This window comes from Ovis aries, chromosome 10 (genome assembly GCF_016772045.2).
Source record: "Ovis aries strain OAR_USU_Benz2616 breed Rambouillet chromosome 10, ARS-UI_Ramb_v3.0, whole genome shotgun sequence".
Classification (NCBI taxonomy): domain Eukaryota; kingdom Metazoa; phylum Chordata; class Mammalia; order Artiodactyla; family Bovidae; genus Ovis; species Ovis aries.
This window is the reverse complement of record NC_056063.1, coordinates 30,924,140-30,941,742: the sequence shown is the minus strand read 5'-3', so window position 1 is coordinate 30,941,742 and position 17,603 is coordinate 30,924,140.

Below are 17,603 nucleotides of genomic sequence, written 5' to 3'. Positions count from 1 at the left end.
TTCTCCCCAGCACATAAGAATTCTCCAAGAGCTGGTACAACTTTATGGAGATACATCAGGATATATCAGCAATATTGACCAGAGTTAAGAAGGTATGTACCCTTTGACCCAGTGATTCTAGTTCTAGGAATTTATTCTATAAATATACTCTCATGCATGGAAAACTACAGTTTTTTTTTGTTTGTTTGTTTATCTCTCTTTGGCTACCCTGCTGCTTGGGCTTTTTCCTAGTTTCGGCGAGTGGGAGCCACTCTCTGCTTGCGGTGTGCGGACTTCTCATTGCAGTGGCTTCTCTTGTTTGAGGGCACAGGCTCTAGGGCTCACGGGGGGCCACAGACATGGGCTTGGTTGCTCCGCGGCATGTGGAATCTTCCTGGATCAGGGATTGAACTCATGTCCCCCAGTGAACTCCTTATTTTATTCATTTGTTTGAACCTGCCAAGCGGCTTGTGGGATCTTAGCCACCCCCCAGTTCCAGGAACTGAACACAGGCCATTGGCAATGAGAGGTCAGAGTCCTAACCACTGGACGGCCAAGGAACTCCCCCAGTTTTCCTTCTTAAGATCACAGCGTTTTTCATCTAAAGAAAACTATTTAAATAAATAATAATGTAGCCAGACAATAAAATGGTGCCACATCATTTAGGATTGGATTCTACTGCACGTAACAGAGATGGGACAACTCCGGGTTTAACAGGTTAGACATTTCATCTCCCAGATAAGAAATCCAGAGGTTGGTGGCCCGGAGCAGATACAATAGCACCATCCTATCTAAGTCTCTGCTGCCTGACTTGCCCTGGGGTCTCGTCTCCTTAATATGGGTCCTGGGGGTGTTGGGTCGCTGAGTCGTGTCTGACCCTGTGCGGCTCCGTGGGCTGTAGCCCGCCAGGCTTCTCTGTCCCTGGGATTTCCCAGGCAAGAATACTGGAGTGGCTTGCCATTCCCTTCTCCAGGGGATCTTCCCAACCCAGAGATCGGACTTGTGTTTCTTGCATTAGCAGATGGATTCTTTTACTGCTGAGCCACCAGCGAAGCCACAGGGCTCCTGTATGTATATAATTAAATTTGTTTTTGTCTTGTTAATCTGTCTGATGTTAATTTGATTATTAGTCCAGTCAAAGAACCAAGAAGGACAGAGGAAAAGCTGACCCTCCTCTGCAGCATATATACTTGGTATTTCTAATACTATTCACGTCATGTATATGAGAAGTAGTGATACTGGAGCAGCTAACACGTTAGCCTGTGGTTCCAGTTTGATATGTAATTGAATGATTGCTTTAAATTTTAAGATTTCTAAGCTGAAAAATGGAAGAGAATAAAGGTAGTGAACAATATTGAAATGCCTAAGAGAATTTGAGTCACCAGACTTGTAAGTTTAACATACATTTATAAAAATTACTTAACTTTAACGAAAGTTCTGGTAGTCTGCTAGGTAGACTGGTGCTAAGAAAAACCCCAGAATTATTAATACTTATGCATGTTTAAGTATTAATATTTATACATGCCTGGAGAATTCCAAGAACAGAGGAGCCTGGCAGGCTATATAGTCCGTGGGGTCGCAAAGAATCAGACATGACTGAGCAAGTATCATATATATTGAAGGAAATTTAATTAACTAAATGGTAAAAGGCTTTTGAAAGCAACTGTTAAATTTTACTAATTTTAAATTTTTTATTTTATTTTTTTATTTGACAGCACCAGTCTTAGTTGCAGCATGTAGGATCTAGTTCTCTGACCAGGAGTCGAACCTGGGCTCCCTGCATTGACAGAACAGTCTCAGCCACTGGACCACCGGGGAAATCCCTAAATTCTACTAATTTTTAAAACAGAATCATAAGACATGATTTCAAAGCCCAAGTAAAGAGCTTTTTTTTTTTAAACTTATGACTTTAATTTAAAAAATAAATATTAGATGAACTAACAAAATAACCATAAACTACTTTTTTTTTCCCCCATTTCCCAAAGTTGTTTTCAAGGGTCTAGGAAATTCTCATTGGCATCTTTGAGGCCTAAATAGCAGAAAAGCCTCTCAAATTCCTCTGTCACTGGTCTCGCTGGCAGGGGGGCTTTCCCTGACACCTTCAGGAGCCCCACCTGCAGACCCCATACCCTGCTGTTCCTGTTCCTTTCCATAGCTCTAATCAGTGTCAAGGGCTTCCCTGGTGGCTCAGATGGTAAAGAATATGCCTACAATGCGAGAGACCCAAGTTCGATTCCTGAGTTGTGAAGATCCCCTACAGGAGGGCATGGCAACCCACTCCAGTATTCTTGCCTGGAGAATCCCATGGACAGAGGAGCCTGGCAGACTACAGTCCATGGGGTCAGGAAGAGTCGGATATGACTGAAGCAACTTAGCACGCACGCATGCAATCAGCTTCAAACATACTTTATAAATTACTTTTTAAAAGCTCTTTATTTGAGGGGTTTGGAGTGATAAACTATAGAACTTTTTAACCAGGTGTAAAGGCACAATTCGACATCATTCAGCACACCTGATGGGACCATCAAGATGTCTTTGTACTGTGCTTACTCTGTGACCTTCCCCTCAAGAACGCGGAGGGCAGGAATCCGGGTCTGTTCTCTGATGTCTTCCAGCACCTGGCCAGGCATGCTCACCACCCGTGTGGGATTTGACCATCTCCCCTGTGCTCCACTGCTGCGGGAGAAAGGGAAGTGAGTGAGAAATGCAGATAGCTGGTGTTTTCTGTAAACCACAGCTGACAGCAGCTCCCTGGCCTGTGAACCTGCACTCTTCCTAAAAAGGCCCCAGTACCCTCATTTTCCTATCCTTCATGCCCACTCATCTCCTGTTAAAAATGGAAGGACTGTTGAACACGCTCCTGTTAACTACCCGCCTTGGCTTGCAGCAACAGTATTGAGTATTCACCTCTTATTAATTCTGAAGCTTAGTTGCCCCAAGGGAACTGATTAAGGCAGAGCAACTCAAAGTGTGGTCTGCGGGTCTGTAGCTGTCTGCAAGCTGTTACCAGCCCGTGACAAGAGATTGAGAGCAATCAGTAGAAACTTTCCCAGCAATTAGACAGAATCTTTTTATGTTGTTGAATTAATAAGAAAAATCCGCACTTATATTTTGTATGTCTGGGGGGCATTTGCTGTTTCATTTTTATACTGATTTTTCTAGCAATTCACATGTATTATGTTTTCCGAAAGTACCAGTCCGTGATGGACTGGAAACTTTCAAATGAGCTGAATGACACAGGGAAGCTCAGAGACCTGCCCGAAGGCTGGTGAATCAAGCTACCAGCCAGGAGGACGGCTGGAAACACAGCAGGAACCTCAGGAACCCAGGCCCCAACTCTCGGTCATGGACACCCCATTGTATTAATCACCAACCAGCATCACCTCCTGACTCCCCTCCACCGTCCACTTCTCAAGGGAGGCTGGTGGAGCAAGCTCACTGCTGAGAAACCAAGCGACAATTTCTTAAAAACTGTCTCAATCAGGAGAGTTTGGTAAGTTTCAGATGCAAAAGGAAAGTGGAACAAAGACCAACCCCCCCTCCCCAACCACTAACATATTAATAAGAGAGTTTTGGTATTAGTAAGAGAGTTTATATATATAATAGCTTTTCTCTTTACAGTAATAAGCACTTAAAATAGAAATATGGGGCTCCATTCATAATAATAGCAAAACCTGTATAATGTCTTCCTGAATAGCCAAGATCTGAATACAGGAAAAATGCACCATGTATTCAGATAGACAGGCCAAACACAAACATAAAAAGTCTCCAAAAAGAATTAGCACATGTATCTATTGAAAGTCAAATTAGAAGTAACAAATGTCTGAGTGTTTTATTTGAAGTAAGTAGTTTCGATTTTATTTAGAAGAATAAATGCCACAGAATAGCCTGGGAAAGTTTTTTGTTTTCAATCAGATATTAGAACATGCTAGAGAATCAGTGTAGTCAAATAGTATTAATATTGTACAGCATATAGAAAAATAACAGTTTAGTAGACCAGACTAAAGTTTCAGAAATAGATCCTAATAGAAAAGGAATTTAATATAAAGCAAAGGTGATATTTAATCCAGTAGGAAATTTTAACAGATGATACTGTCACAACTGAATAGTCATTGAAGAGAAAATTGTTGCTGCTGCTAAGTCACTTCAGTCGTGTCTGACTCTGTGCGACCCCATAGACGGCAGCCCACCAGGCTCCCCCGTCCCTGGGATTCTCCAGGCAAGAATACTGGAGTGGGTTGCCATTTCCTTCTCCAGTGTGTGCATGCATGCCAAGTCACTTCAGTTGTGTCCGATTCTGTGTGACCCTATGGACTGCAGCCCACCAGGCTCCTCTGTCCATGGGATTCTCTAGGCAAGAATACTAATTTCAGACCATAAACGAATATAAACTCTCTTGAACTGATGTCCTGAATGTGAAAAATAAACGAAAGTATCTTTAAAGGAAATCTAGGAGGCTTAGTAAAAATCCAGGAGAATTGCCCCTTTCAGCTAAATTGCAAAACCCAGGAAAAAATACAGAAAAAATAGACACGTTTGACCACATTTAAAAAAAGAAATTTTCTTAAATGGCAAAAGTAATTATAAAGGAGGTCAGTAGAGGAACAATTGATTTAGAAAAATATTTTCAATGCAAATAACAAAAGACCAGTATCTATTAACACATAAAAGACATTTACAAATCCGCAAGGCAAACAAGCTGTTGTAAAATTATCCAAGGATATATCATTGCAGTTGATAGAATACAATAACTAACATTCGTCTAGTATTTCTGCCTACAAGGCACTTCCCTGCAGGCTTTACATACTTTAATTCATTTAATTTTCATAATAGTCCTGTTGTGAAATAAGATAAGTCTTATTTCTGTCTTTATTTTACATATGAGAGACTGAGGCAAGTTACTGAGATTAAGTAACTTGCTAGAGGTCACAATGGCACCCCACTCCAGTACTCTTGCCTGGAAAGTTCCATGGACGGAGGGGCCTGGTGGGCTATAGTCCATGGGGTCGCTGAGAGTCAGACACGACTAAGCTACTTCACTTTCACTTTTCACTTTCATGCATTGGAGAAGGAAATGGCAACCCACTTCAGTGTTCTTGCCTGGAGAATCCTAGGGACGGGGGAGCCTGGTGGGCTGCCATCTATGGGGTCGCAAAGAGTCAGACACGACTGAAGCAACTTAGCAGCAGCAGCAGCAGCAGCAGAGGTCACCCAGGTACTGAGGGGCAGAGCTATGATTTTAACACATCTTGGATCCAGAACATGTGCTAAATTGCCAATCCAGATGACCAAAAATCTTGAAATAATGTTCAAATCTGATTGTTAAGTCCAAATTAAAGTAACAATAAACAATGAGTTACTACTTTAAATCTACTAAACTGAAATATATATATATATATACATAAATTTGACTGTGGCTCAGATCATGAATTCCTTATTGCAAAATTCAGACATAAATTGAAGAAAGTAGGGAAAACCACTAGACCATTTAGGTATGACCTAAATCAAATCCATTACAGTGGAAGTGACAAATAGATTCAAGGGATTAGATCTGATAGACAAAGTGCCTGAAAAACTGTGGACGGAGATTTATGACATGGTACAGGAGGCAGTGATCAAGACCATCCCCAAGAAAAAGAAATGCAAAAAGGCAAAAAGGTTGTCTGAGGAGGCGTTATAAATAGCTGAGAAAAGAGGAGAAGCTAAAGGCAAAGGAGAAAAGGAAAGATATACCCATTTGAATGCAGAGTTGCAAAGAATAGCAATAGAGAAGAAAGTCTTCCTCAGTTATCAATGCAAAGAAATAGAGGAAAAGAACAGAATGGGAAAGACTAGAGATCTCTTCAAGAAAATTAGAGATACCAAGGGAACATTTCATGCAAAGATGGACACAATAAAGGACAGATATGGTATAGACCTAACAGAAGCAGAAGATATTAAGAAGAAGTGGCAAGAATACACAGAACTATATAAAAAAAGATCTTCATGACCCAGATAACTCACCAAGAGACAGACATCCTAGAATGAGAAGTCAAGTGGGCCTTAAGAAGCATCCCTATATACAAAGCTAGTGGAGATGATTCCAGTTGAGCTATTTCAAATCCTGAAAGATGATGCTGTGAAAGTGATGCACACAATATGCCAGCAAATTTGGAAAAGTCAGAAGTGGCCACAGGACTGGAAAAGGTCAGTTTTCATCCCAACCCCAAAGAAAGGCAATGCCAAAGAATGTTCAAACTACCGCACAATTGCACTCATCTCACACGCTGGCAAAGTAATGCTCAAAATTCTCCAGGCCAGGCTTCAACAGTACATAGCCATGAACTTCCAGATGTTCAAGCTGGATTTAGAAAAGGCAGAGGAACCAGAGATCAAATTGCCAGTATCTGTTGGCTTATCGAAAACACAAAAGAGTTCCAGAAAAACATCTACTTTTGCTTTATTGACTATGCCAAAGCCTTTGTATGGATCACAACAAACTGGAAAGTTCTTCAAGAAACGGGAACTCCAGACCACCTGACCTGCCTCTTCAGAAATCTGTATGCAGGTCAAGAAGCAGCAGTTAGAACCAGACATGGAACAATCAACTGGATCCAAATTGGGAAAGAAGTATATGTCAAGGCTGTATATTGTCACCCTGCTCATTTAGCTTATATGCAGAGTACATCATGTGAAACGCTGGGCTGGATGAAGCACAAGCTGGAATCAAGATTGCCAGGAGAAATATCAATAACCTCAGATATGCAGATGACACCACCCTTATGGCAGAAAGTGAAGAACTAAAGAGCCTCTTGATAAAAGTGTAAAGAGGAGAATGAAAAAGTTGGCTTAAATCTCAACATTCAAAAAACTAAAATCATGGCATCCAGTCCCATCACTTTGTGGCAAATAGATGAGGAAACAATGGAAACAGTGAGAGACTTTATTTTGGGGCTGGGGGAGGGGCTCCAAAACCACTGCAGATGGTGACTGCAGCCATGAAATTGAAAGACACTCACTCTTTGGAAGAAAACCTATGACCAACCTAGAGAGCATATTAAAAAGCAGAAACATTGCTTTGCCAACAAAGGTCCATCTAGTTAAAGCTATGGTTTTTCCAGTGGTCATGTATGGATGTGAGAGTTGGACTATAAAGAAAGCTGAGTACCAAAGAATTGATGCTTCTGAACTGTGGTGTTGGAGAAGACTCTTGAGAGTCCCTTGGACTGCAAGGAGATCCAATCAGTCCATCCTAAAGGAAATCAGTTCTGAATATTCATTGGAAGGACTGATGCTGAAGCTGAAGCTCCAATACTTCGACCACCTGATGCGAAGAACTGACTCATAGGAAAAGACCCTGGTGCTGGGAAAGACTGAAGGCAGGAAGAGAAGAGGGTGACAGAGGATGAGATGGTTGGATGGCATCACCAACTCAACGGACATGAGTTTGAGCAAGCTCCAGGAGTTGGTGATGGACAGGGAAGCCTGGTGTGCTGCAGTCCATGGTGTCATAAAGAGTCGGACACGACTGAGTGACTGATCTGAACTGACTGATATATATTATATATATATATATAACCTTAATACCCATTGCTGAGATGCTGGGGAAAAGAGTACTCTCGTATAATACTGGTAGAAAAGTGAATTGTAAATGCCTTTGAAAAAAGTTGGAAAAACAGTCTGGCAGTACATAGTAAAATTTTAAGAAATCCATACTCATTTTTTAGAGCAATCTCACTCGGGGATCTAGTGCAGAGAAGCCCATAAAATAATCAGTTTGAAGAATGTAGTTACAAGTTTGGGTTAATGAGTCACTGTTGGTAGTGGAGGATGGGGGAACCAGGAAACAAATCGTGCTCATCATCAGTGGAGAGGAATTGGATTCACTGAGGAGCCTTCTCCCGCAGTTTGCTGGAATCAGGCCCCAACACAGCGCGCACACATCTTCCTAGGCCCATTTTGTCCCACCAGCATATCACTTAGGTTTGAAATGAACCAGGGTGGGGATATTTAATGCACAGATATCGCAAACACTGGCAACCAGGGTTTTCCCTGAGAGAGCTAGTTCTTGAACATTTACCAGCATAAAATTATTTACAGGCATAAAATGATACATAGCCATTAAAAATGGTGTGCGAAATCAGTTGACACTATAGGTACTTTTACGAGGTGTTTTTTTTTTTTTTTTTTTTTGTGGGGGTGGAATAAGAGAAGTGTGCGTAAAATCCAGTTTTGATACAAATAATGAAAAAAAAACCCACATAAAAATACATGGGTGTGTTAAGAGTTTATGTGATTATATCAACATGGAGGAAAATATGATAGTTATACAGGGAAGAGGCAATGTTATTAGGGGTAGTGGGAGAGGGGGAAAGTTAAAAAAAAAAGATTCCATACACAACTCACATATGCATATATTTGTAGGTGTGTGTTCATAAAGAAATGAAGGAACAAATACCAAGTAAGTTCATATCTACAGACACGTAGGGGTGTCTATGATACCATGAAAAGAAAAAGCAAGATGCAGGGCCATTGCTTGGTGATTCCATTCACTAAAAAGAAATTAGCCAAAACCCCAGTATATGTGTGTGTGGTTGCCTAGATGAGCAACATGAAAGACTCTGGATATCTCAGGAGAGCAGGACTGGAAGTTAGTAACGGTGAGCTTTCCTTCATCTATCTTAAAACTGTTTCACTTGTTACAACCAACAGTCTCATAATTTGAACATATTTTCAAATCCAAAACAATTCCAGAAAAAATCATTCTTTCTAACAGCCCGTGCTCTTTCACACACTGTGTCGCCTTCGCACCTCCTGACTGTGTGAGAAGAACAAACACTGCTATCGTCGTTTTACTGATAAGGAAGCAGAGCTCAGAGATGCAAGCTGCCTTGCCCACGACCACACAACTGTCCATGGTGGGACCTGTCTCCCCTCCAGGTCTCTGAGCCACAGTCCAGGGGTCTGAGCACATCCCCCGTGGATACCTGCAGGGAGAAAAGCAGTAGCAACACCAGAAAGGGACCAAGGTGTCTTTCCAGGTCAGGACAATCACAGGCAGGAATGAAGTCTGCTATGACATAAAGCATTCCTGAATACGTACGTATCAGTGTTTACCTTTAGGACTAAGAAGGCTCTTTGTCTAACCTTGCTTGAAACGGTCAGCATTTGCTAATAGTACGATGGCCTCACCTGGCGCCTCCAGTGCTAATTTCACAGGGCTGCACGAGGTCATGTGGCCCAAAGGATGTTCATAAAATCCCATACTGGGGGAGGGGGCTGTGGCAATGCGCCCCTCCCCAGGATCAGGGAGCTGCCTTCCAATAAGGCAGCCCCGGCTGACAGCTCCACGTCAAAGGGGTCCAGCTGGAAACTGGGCCGGTCCTCACTGGCTGGCAGCCTCCTCAGGGCTTGGATCTGTGTACTGTTGCTCCTTTGCATATCAGCATCTTCAAAACACACCTGTGCTTGCTTAAGAGCTCTCCAAGTCCCTGAAAACTGACACATTTGTGCTGTAATGTGGCCAGATGAATCACTGTGGGAGCTCTGGGCGGAACCCAGCTAACTAAGACCCATCTCATCATCCTCGACAGCAGTGAGCATGTTCTTGTCTCTATGGGCAATGCTTGTCTTTTGAAAATGGAATGCAAGTTATGTTTAGAGGTTCAGAAATGCTCTTTCCGCATCTCCACGGCTTGGGGTTTGTTTGACCAAGCCCAGTGAGTTTTGGTGGATCTGATTGTAATGTGTTGATGCCAGAAAACCAAGGGACCTACAGACAAGCAAGTCAGAACCTCTTTGTGTATCAATGTTCTCATCTCTCATATAAGGATTGTAAAACCTGCTTCTCCCCTCTCATGGACCATTGTGAAAATCAAATCAGGAAATGTGTGAGAAGATGCTTTACAGGTCATAAAGCACTTTATTGCTTTGCTGTATCATAAGAAATGAGAAGCTTCTCAATGGAGTCCTTATTCTTAGGCACATATTTTTAAAAATATGTTTCTGTGTATCTACACAAGGGCTTCCCAGGTGGCACAGGTAAACAATCCGTCAGCCGATGCAGGAGACACAAGAGACCCGGGTTCCATCCCTGGGTTGAGAAGATCCCCTGGAGAAGGAAATGGCAACCCACTCCAGTATTCTTGCCTGGAAAATCCCACTGACACAGGAGCCTTGTGGGCTATAGTCGATGGGGCCACCAAGAGTCAGATATGACTGAGCAACTGAATACACTCACACATATATATCTATACCTATCTATCTATCTATCTATCTATATTCAATTTGAAGTCACTCTTGGCTAACCCAAGTTCCCTGGTAAATCATTTTGTGATGTTGAATGAAATTTCCTCAAGAGATTCTGTTGATACAAGTGCAAGGGCAAAAAAAAAAAAAAAAAAAGAGTAATGTTTGCCATCAACAAATAGGAATTTTTAAAGATGCTTTTTCCTTGGCTGTAGTGATTTCTGCTTGGCACTATGCGATGCCTTTATTTCAACAATGTTTTCTCCTTGTTTCTGAAATGAGAGGTTTGGGAACAGGCTTCGTACAATGTGTTACTTGAGATTTTAAAATGCAAATAAGTCTTTCAATTCAAAGTTCTGAGTATTCTTCTAAATTTAAACGATATCCACTTTAAATCTTTGGAAGGCAATTTGGCAGAGATCATTAAAATTAAAAATAATAATCTCTCTGAATATAAATGACTGAGCCCATTGTGAAGCCCACATCCATTGACTGTCCTGTGTGCCAGGCACGAGGCTAAGTGTTGGGTTCGTGTGGTCTCATTTACTTCTCGCAACTCAGTGAGGAGTTGTGTTTTTATTCCCCATTTTGCCTAGTGGAGGAAAGATTCCACTCTCCCTCCCCCTCTCCCCTCCAGGTGAAGCATGGACTACATCACTGCTAAAGTGGGTATCAGTTACATTTAGAACATCTCCAAGCCCTGAGAGGTGGACCAAGAGCACAGCAAGAGACACCCCTTCCGTGCCAGCCACGTGCCAGCCCCTTGTCGCCAAGAGTCTTCTGCAACCCCCTGCCCACCACCATTCCCAGGGAAGTAAATGAGGCTCAGAAAAGGTGCAGACTCATATGTGCTGAGGTTGTTCTTGCCTGCCTGCTTTATCCTAGACATCCAGCAGCTTTCTCAATTAAACACAGGAGGAAACGAAGAATATGCTTTTAATGAGCAAGATGGGGGGAAATGGTCAACATCTCTGATGGCACACAGTTGCAACTTCAAACATCAGTGAGCTACCAACGACATTCATCACGTTAGCCCAAGTTAAAGGCCAATGGCAGTGCCTTCTAATTTGTGTATATGTTGCTGGTGGCGCTTTTATGACCAAATACGAAACGAAGAAACAGATGACAAGTGTAGGTGTGTTTTCTCTAGGGAAACCCACATCCGTGAAGGGGACTCGGCAAAAGGAAGACAGCTGTTGTGTTAGAGGGGAATGAAATGTTTCTTCTCTTAAATTGTCTTTACTACTTTCTAATATTGTTTTTCGGAGAAGGCAATGGCACTCCACTCCAGTTCTCTTGCCTGGAAAATCCCATGGATGGAGGAGCCTGGTAGGCTGCAGTCCATGGGGGTCTCTAAGAGTCGGACACAACTGAGCGACTTCACTTTCACTTTTCACTTTCATGCATTGGAGAAGGATATGGCAACCGACTCCGATGTTCTTGCCTGGAGTATCCCAGGGACGGGGGAGCCTGGTGGGCTGCTGTCTATGGGGTCGCACAGAGTCGGACACGACTGAAACGACTTAGCAGCAGCAGCAGCAATATTGTTTTTACAATAAAGAAAACTGGGAGGGAAAGAGTTTATCCCCCTCATGGCACCATTTTACAGCTGAGGGTTGCATATTTTACTTAAATAAATCAGGGGGTCACCCATAAATGATGTGAGATCCAAGATTCAGTAGTTTTGAACTTTTTGCCGTCTTCATCTGATATTGAAAGTAGGCTCTAAACTATAGAATTTTATGATCACTATTCAACCCCTTCATTTTCTCGATGAGGAAATGGAATTCCCGGTCAAGGTCGTACAGTTGACCATAAAGCTGAGGCAGCGCCTGTTGTTTCATTTTACACAAGTTCTATAAAATGAAAATGCATATACTATTTCTATGAAAGCACCTAGAGGTATTTTACAACCAGTGTTTCTGACACTACTTGTGTGGCGCCTTCCCCAACACCTACAAAATTCTCCAATTCTCTGGACGCCAGCTGAGAGTCCAACAATTCAGTTCTAACATCAGCTCCATGGAATTGGTACAGACCCCACAAGTGAAGGGCTCAGCCCTGCAAGACTGTCTCCACTTCAGACGGCCAGTCACAAGCCCCAGATTGTCACCTATACTTCTCACCAACTGACTACATACCTCAAGTTCCTATAAGGCCTTCCTCAGCTTCAGAAATTTGTTAGGATTTGTTTGTGAGGTCTGGAAGGGTCCCCAGTGTGGAGCTTCCGTCCTCGTAGAGTTTGAAGTGAGCACCTTGCCAGCACATGGAGGCCTTCACCAACCTGAAGCTCTGGGAACCTCACCATTTACAGGAGGTGTCTCCAACCTCCAGGATTTAATGCCTGATGACCTCAGGTGCAGCCACTGTAACAGTGATAGTAATAAAGTGCGCAATAAATGTAACATGCTTGAATCATTCTGAAGCCATCTCCTCTTCCAGTCCGTGGAAACACTGTCATCCGGTCCCTGGTGCCAAAAAGCTTGAGGACCACTGGTCTCAGGGTTTCTGCAGATTTCATTAGTGAAATTATTGGCCACGGGTGGTTGAACTCACCTTCCAGCTGCTCTTCACCCCTGGAGGTTAGGGTGGGGCCAAACGTCCCAGCTCCCTAATCCTGCCTTACTTTTCCTGGCTGTCAGCCCCATCTGTGAAGCCATGCAGGAGCCCCCAGGCCCCTGTCATCTTGTGCAAAAGACACTCACATGAAACCAAATATATATGTATTTCTTACCATATCATACACACCAAAAATTCATCATTGAAGAAAATAGGGAGACCTCAGAATCCAAACACATGTCCCTGGAGCTCATTCCAGAACCTGCGGGTGGGTATGTTGGCCACCAGGCTTACCAGGTAGACCCTAATGGTAAAGAACCCACCTGCCAATGCAAGAGATATAAGAGACTCATGATCGATCCCTGGGTGGGGAAGATCCCCTGGAGGAGGGCATGGCAACCCACTCCACTATCCTTGCCTGGAAAATCCCATAGACAGAGGAGCCTACAGTCCATAGGGTCATAAAGAGTTGGACACGACTGAAACAACTTAGCACGCATGGATGTTGGCCACCAGTCTGGAGGTCTGGGCTCGCCCTAGGGCAGTGGGTCACACTATGCGGCCCCTGGACCAGCTGCATCACATCACCTGGGGACTGGGGTTAGAAATGCACGTGCTCAGGCCCCATCTGCAACACAGTGAATCAGAAACTCTGAGAGCAGAACCCAGAGCAGAACCCAGCATCTGTCTTGTCCTGAGACCTCCAGGGGCTTCTGAGGCTCAGACAGGCTGAGACCAACCTGGCTCTCAGGCAAGTGCTTCTCTAAGCTCTATGTGCATCGGGTCCCCTGAGGGTCTAGTTAAAATGCAGGTTCTGATTCAGTAGGCCTGGCAGGATGGGGGTTCAGAGAGAAAGCCTTCCTAACAAGCTCAGGATCTGTCAGTGTTGCTTCTGTGGGACCACACCCGGAGGAGCAAGATTCTACAGCAGCTGTGTGCCCACCGGCGAGCTGTGCGCGGGTCCCAGGTTCTCAGGCCCCGAATGTCTGCCCTCGTGTCCTCGGAAATGGAAGGTTAAAAAGGCTGGATCTCAGCACCTCTTAGGACTCACCGCATCGAATCTGCATTTAAATAAGATCCTTAGACTTGTTTGTAATATGAAGGTTTGGGAAGTCCTTCTGAAGGCGGAAGGAGGCCAAAGATTCTAAACCAGCTTCCTCCACCCCAGGCAATCTCAGAATGTACCCCACGTGATTTATGAATCTCCTACTTTTGAAAAAGGCTGGTGGCTCGGGTATAAGAGGTAAAAAGCTAGGGTTTCACCAACATGAAAGCCAAAGTGGGGGTGGGGGTGGAAGAATGGGGGACAGTTGCCATGCAGAACTATTTTTAAATGTGAAGCTTTACAAAGAATGACTCTGCCCCATTCCCACCAAAAAAATTAATGTTGATAGTTTTTCCAAGCAGTACGGCTTCACCCCAGGTGGGTGGGTGGTTGGCAAACACTGAGGTTACTTTGTGCGTGCTAAGTTGCTTCAGTTGTGTCCAAGTCTTTGCAGCTCCACAGACTGTAGCCCGCCAGGCTCGTCTGTCCATGGGATTCTCCAGGCAAGAATACTGGAGTGGGTGGCCATGTCCTCCTCCAAGGGATCTTCCCGATGCAGGGATCAAACCCATCTCAAGTCTCCTGCATTGGCAGGCAGGTTCTTTATCACTAGTGCCACCTTGGAAGCCTGAGTTACTTTTACTTCCTCTTAAACCTTCCCTTTCATCCCCTGACTCTGCTTCTGACCCTTCCCAGAAACAAAGGAAGCGGGAAAGAAATGCATGGTGGAATAAAGGGATCCTATTAGAAGCACTTTAGAGCAATTGCCTATAGTATTAGCTTCCTGTTGTTGCTGTAACAAATTATTATTCTGACTACCCCACCTACTTTGTACAGTTCCTCTGGGGCTTTTCTGGTGGTTCAGCGGTAAAGAATCCGCCTGCCAATACAGGGGGACATGCATTCAATCCCCAGTCTGGGAAGATTCCACGTGCCTTGGAGTGGCTGAGCCCACACACCGCAACAACTGAGCTGACGCTCTGGGGCCCGGGGGCAGCAACTACTGAAGCCCAAGTGCCCCAGAGCCTGTGCTCCACAGCAAGAGAAGACCTCAAAGAGATGCCCCCGCAGCTAGAGAGCAGCCCCAGCTCCCTGTGACCAGAGAAGAGCCTACACAGCCTCAAAGACCCAGAGCAGCCAAATATATATATATATGTAAGATAAACAACACAGTTCCTCTGATGTGTCCGGTGGTAAAGCATGCCACCTGGCCGGGGTCATGCTAGGCTCCGGTGGGCCTGTCTTGGAATCGGTGATGGTTCTGGGCACGTCCTGCCTCATTCAGATAGGGAACAGGGCAATGCTTTGGTGTCAGGCTTCCCACCGTCAGCAGGACTCAGCTTAAGTTATTTATAGTGTCAGTGGCTTGCCTTTTGCATTAATGTGACTGTTCACACTAAATGAATTTTTGAGGCAGGAGCCGCTCAGCGCCACGCTGGAGAGTCTTTTCCGTTCTGTGGGGTTCACAGTGAGCCCGGAATGAGGCCGAATGGGTATTCTTATTTATCAGGCCCAGCTGTCCACACGCCAACCCCAATTACGTCTGAAATACACTTCTCTCCTGGTAAGAGCTGTGGAGGGCCGGCTCTTCTTTCTTGTTCTAAATGACCAGGGACAGGCATCCTGCAGAGGCTGGTCATGAAGGCCTTGCGCTGCTCAGAGGGCCTTGACCTTGAGCAGGAAGCTTGCGAATTCGGGGGCCCCCTCAGCCCCTGGCTGTTCTGAATTTATGCTCGCAGAGTCCCTTCTTTGGAACCAGAAGTAAGGATGGAGGTGCCGCCTGCATCTGGGGCTACGAAAGCCTGTATTCCTCCAGCCACCCTGAGCATCTGGACAGCAGGACACTGGGGACACGTCGGGGAAAGGCCCAGCGTCCACCCCAAGAGAGCTTGCTTGGAGTGAGGAGGAGAAAGTAACTGTGCAGGGTGGCAAGTGGCACACTGACATTAAGTGAGAGGCATCGTGGGGACAGAGGAGGAGCCTCCACCCAGCCTGGGGACAAGGACGCGGGCTTGGAGAGTGACCTGTGCGCTCAGTTATCACCGACTCTTTGCACACTCACGCACTGTAGGTCTCCAGACTCCTCTGTTCATGGGATTCTCCAAGCAGGAATACTGGAGTCGGTTGCCATTTCCTTCTCCAGGGGCTTGTCCCAATCCAGGGATCAAACCCAGGTCTCCTGCACTGCAGGCAGATTCTTTAACTGTCTGAGCCACCAGAGACACCTGGGAACTTGGAGGGTGAGGAGTTAATTTGTGAGGAGGGAAGGGCATGAGAAGCAGGATGCATGTGAGCTGTTAGTGTTCACGCTCTTGTTTATTATTATTATTAACTTACTCTTGCACTCAGGCTGCAAACACAGGGCGCTGTGATCATAGTAACACCTAACACTTAAACCAGCGCTCACCATACATGGTGTACCAAGGGTTTGCATCCATTGACTTTTGTGATGCTCGCAACCACCTTTGGAAGGAGTGGTCGCTGTGCTGTTATGCTGGAAGGAAACTGAGGCAAGGGGCAGGGAGCTGAGAACAGGGATGACACGCCCAGAAGGCCTGCCCTTCCTCAGAGTCTGACTCCAGAGCCCAGGCTCTGGCACACGTGATGCTGCGAATTCCAGGTACCAGGTACCGTGGTGGCAGACACAGGCCAGGTGGGGTGAGTTGCAGGACGGTACTGGATAAAGAGTGCTAGAACCTTCCCATCGAGAGCTGTGCCTTGGAGAAGTTGAACAGGGCCCAGTCTCTGCTTGCCGAGTGTGGAAGCTGTAACAGTGAAAGGAGGAGATTGGGTCTGGAGAGATAAGCAGGTCTTCCAGGGTCAGAGCAGGGGGAGCCCCTCGTTCGCTGCCCCCATTGCAGTTAGTGAATGGCTCCTTGGCCCCCAGCAGAGACCACAGCCCTTCACATTGGCTCTCAAACCTTTGAACCCAGCAGGACGTGGCCCTTCGCAAGGCCACCCCTGTGTCACACAGCAGGTACCTCGGCCACTGGAGAAAATCAGGGGACGTCCCTGGGTTCCACGGCCGACGAGCCCATGCCAGGTGGCCCTGGGGTGGCCTGGGTGGTGAGATAGACCAGCCCCGGGGCCTGGGTCCCGGGCAACATCCCTGGACGCACACAGAACGAGTCCCCCTCTGTCCCCACCCCTCCACCCCCGCCCTCCCTTCAGCACCGCTGTTGCAGCCCCTCCTTCACTCCTGGCAGGCATGGGCTCCTCCAGGCCTGACGCAACTTGGCCACAACTCTCTTCTTCCGACGACCCACCCGAGGTCCCAGAATTCTGCTTCATCCCTGAAGCCTCGGCCCTGGGAGGTGACGGGCCAGGCCAGGCCGCGGCTCTTTGAGCAAGCTTCCCGGGCACACATACTTGGTTCAGTCAAGCTTGTCAGCAGGTGCTTTTCGCAGATGCTGGCTCTGACACCCCGGGAGGAGTGAGGAGCAGAGCCGCTGGGGGGCAGGCGCAGCCTGGAGAGGGAACCGGGAGAGCCTCAGGCCATTTTGAGAAATCTCCCGTCATCACGTTCTTCTCCTTAAATGCCCTATAAAAGAAGGAGTCTAGATTATCTGAGGGGAAAATTGGGTGCCTCGGGCAAATTACTCCAAGTGCCCTGCCAAGTATTACTGGCTTTTATTCTGCTCCCTCAGCCCTTTCTCAGTTATCCCGATTATACTTGAAGGACAGAGAGTTTTGAGTTAATCGGATTCCTCTGTTGTTAACTGCCTCCAGCAGTTGTGGCAAAAAGCTGGCAGGTTCAGATCCTGAGGTCAGTGCTTAGGGGCCAGGTGGTGGG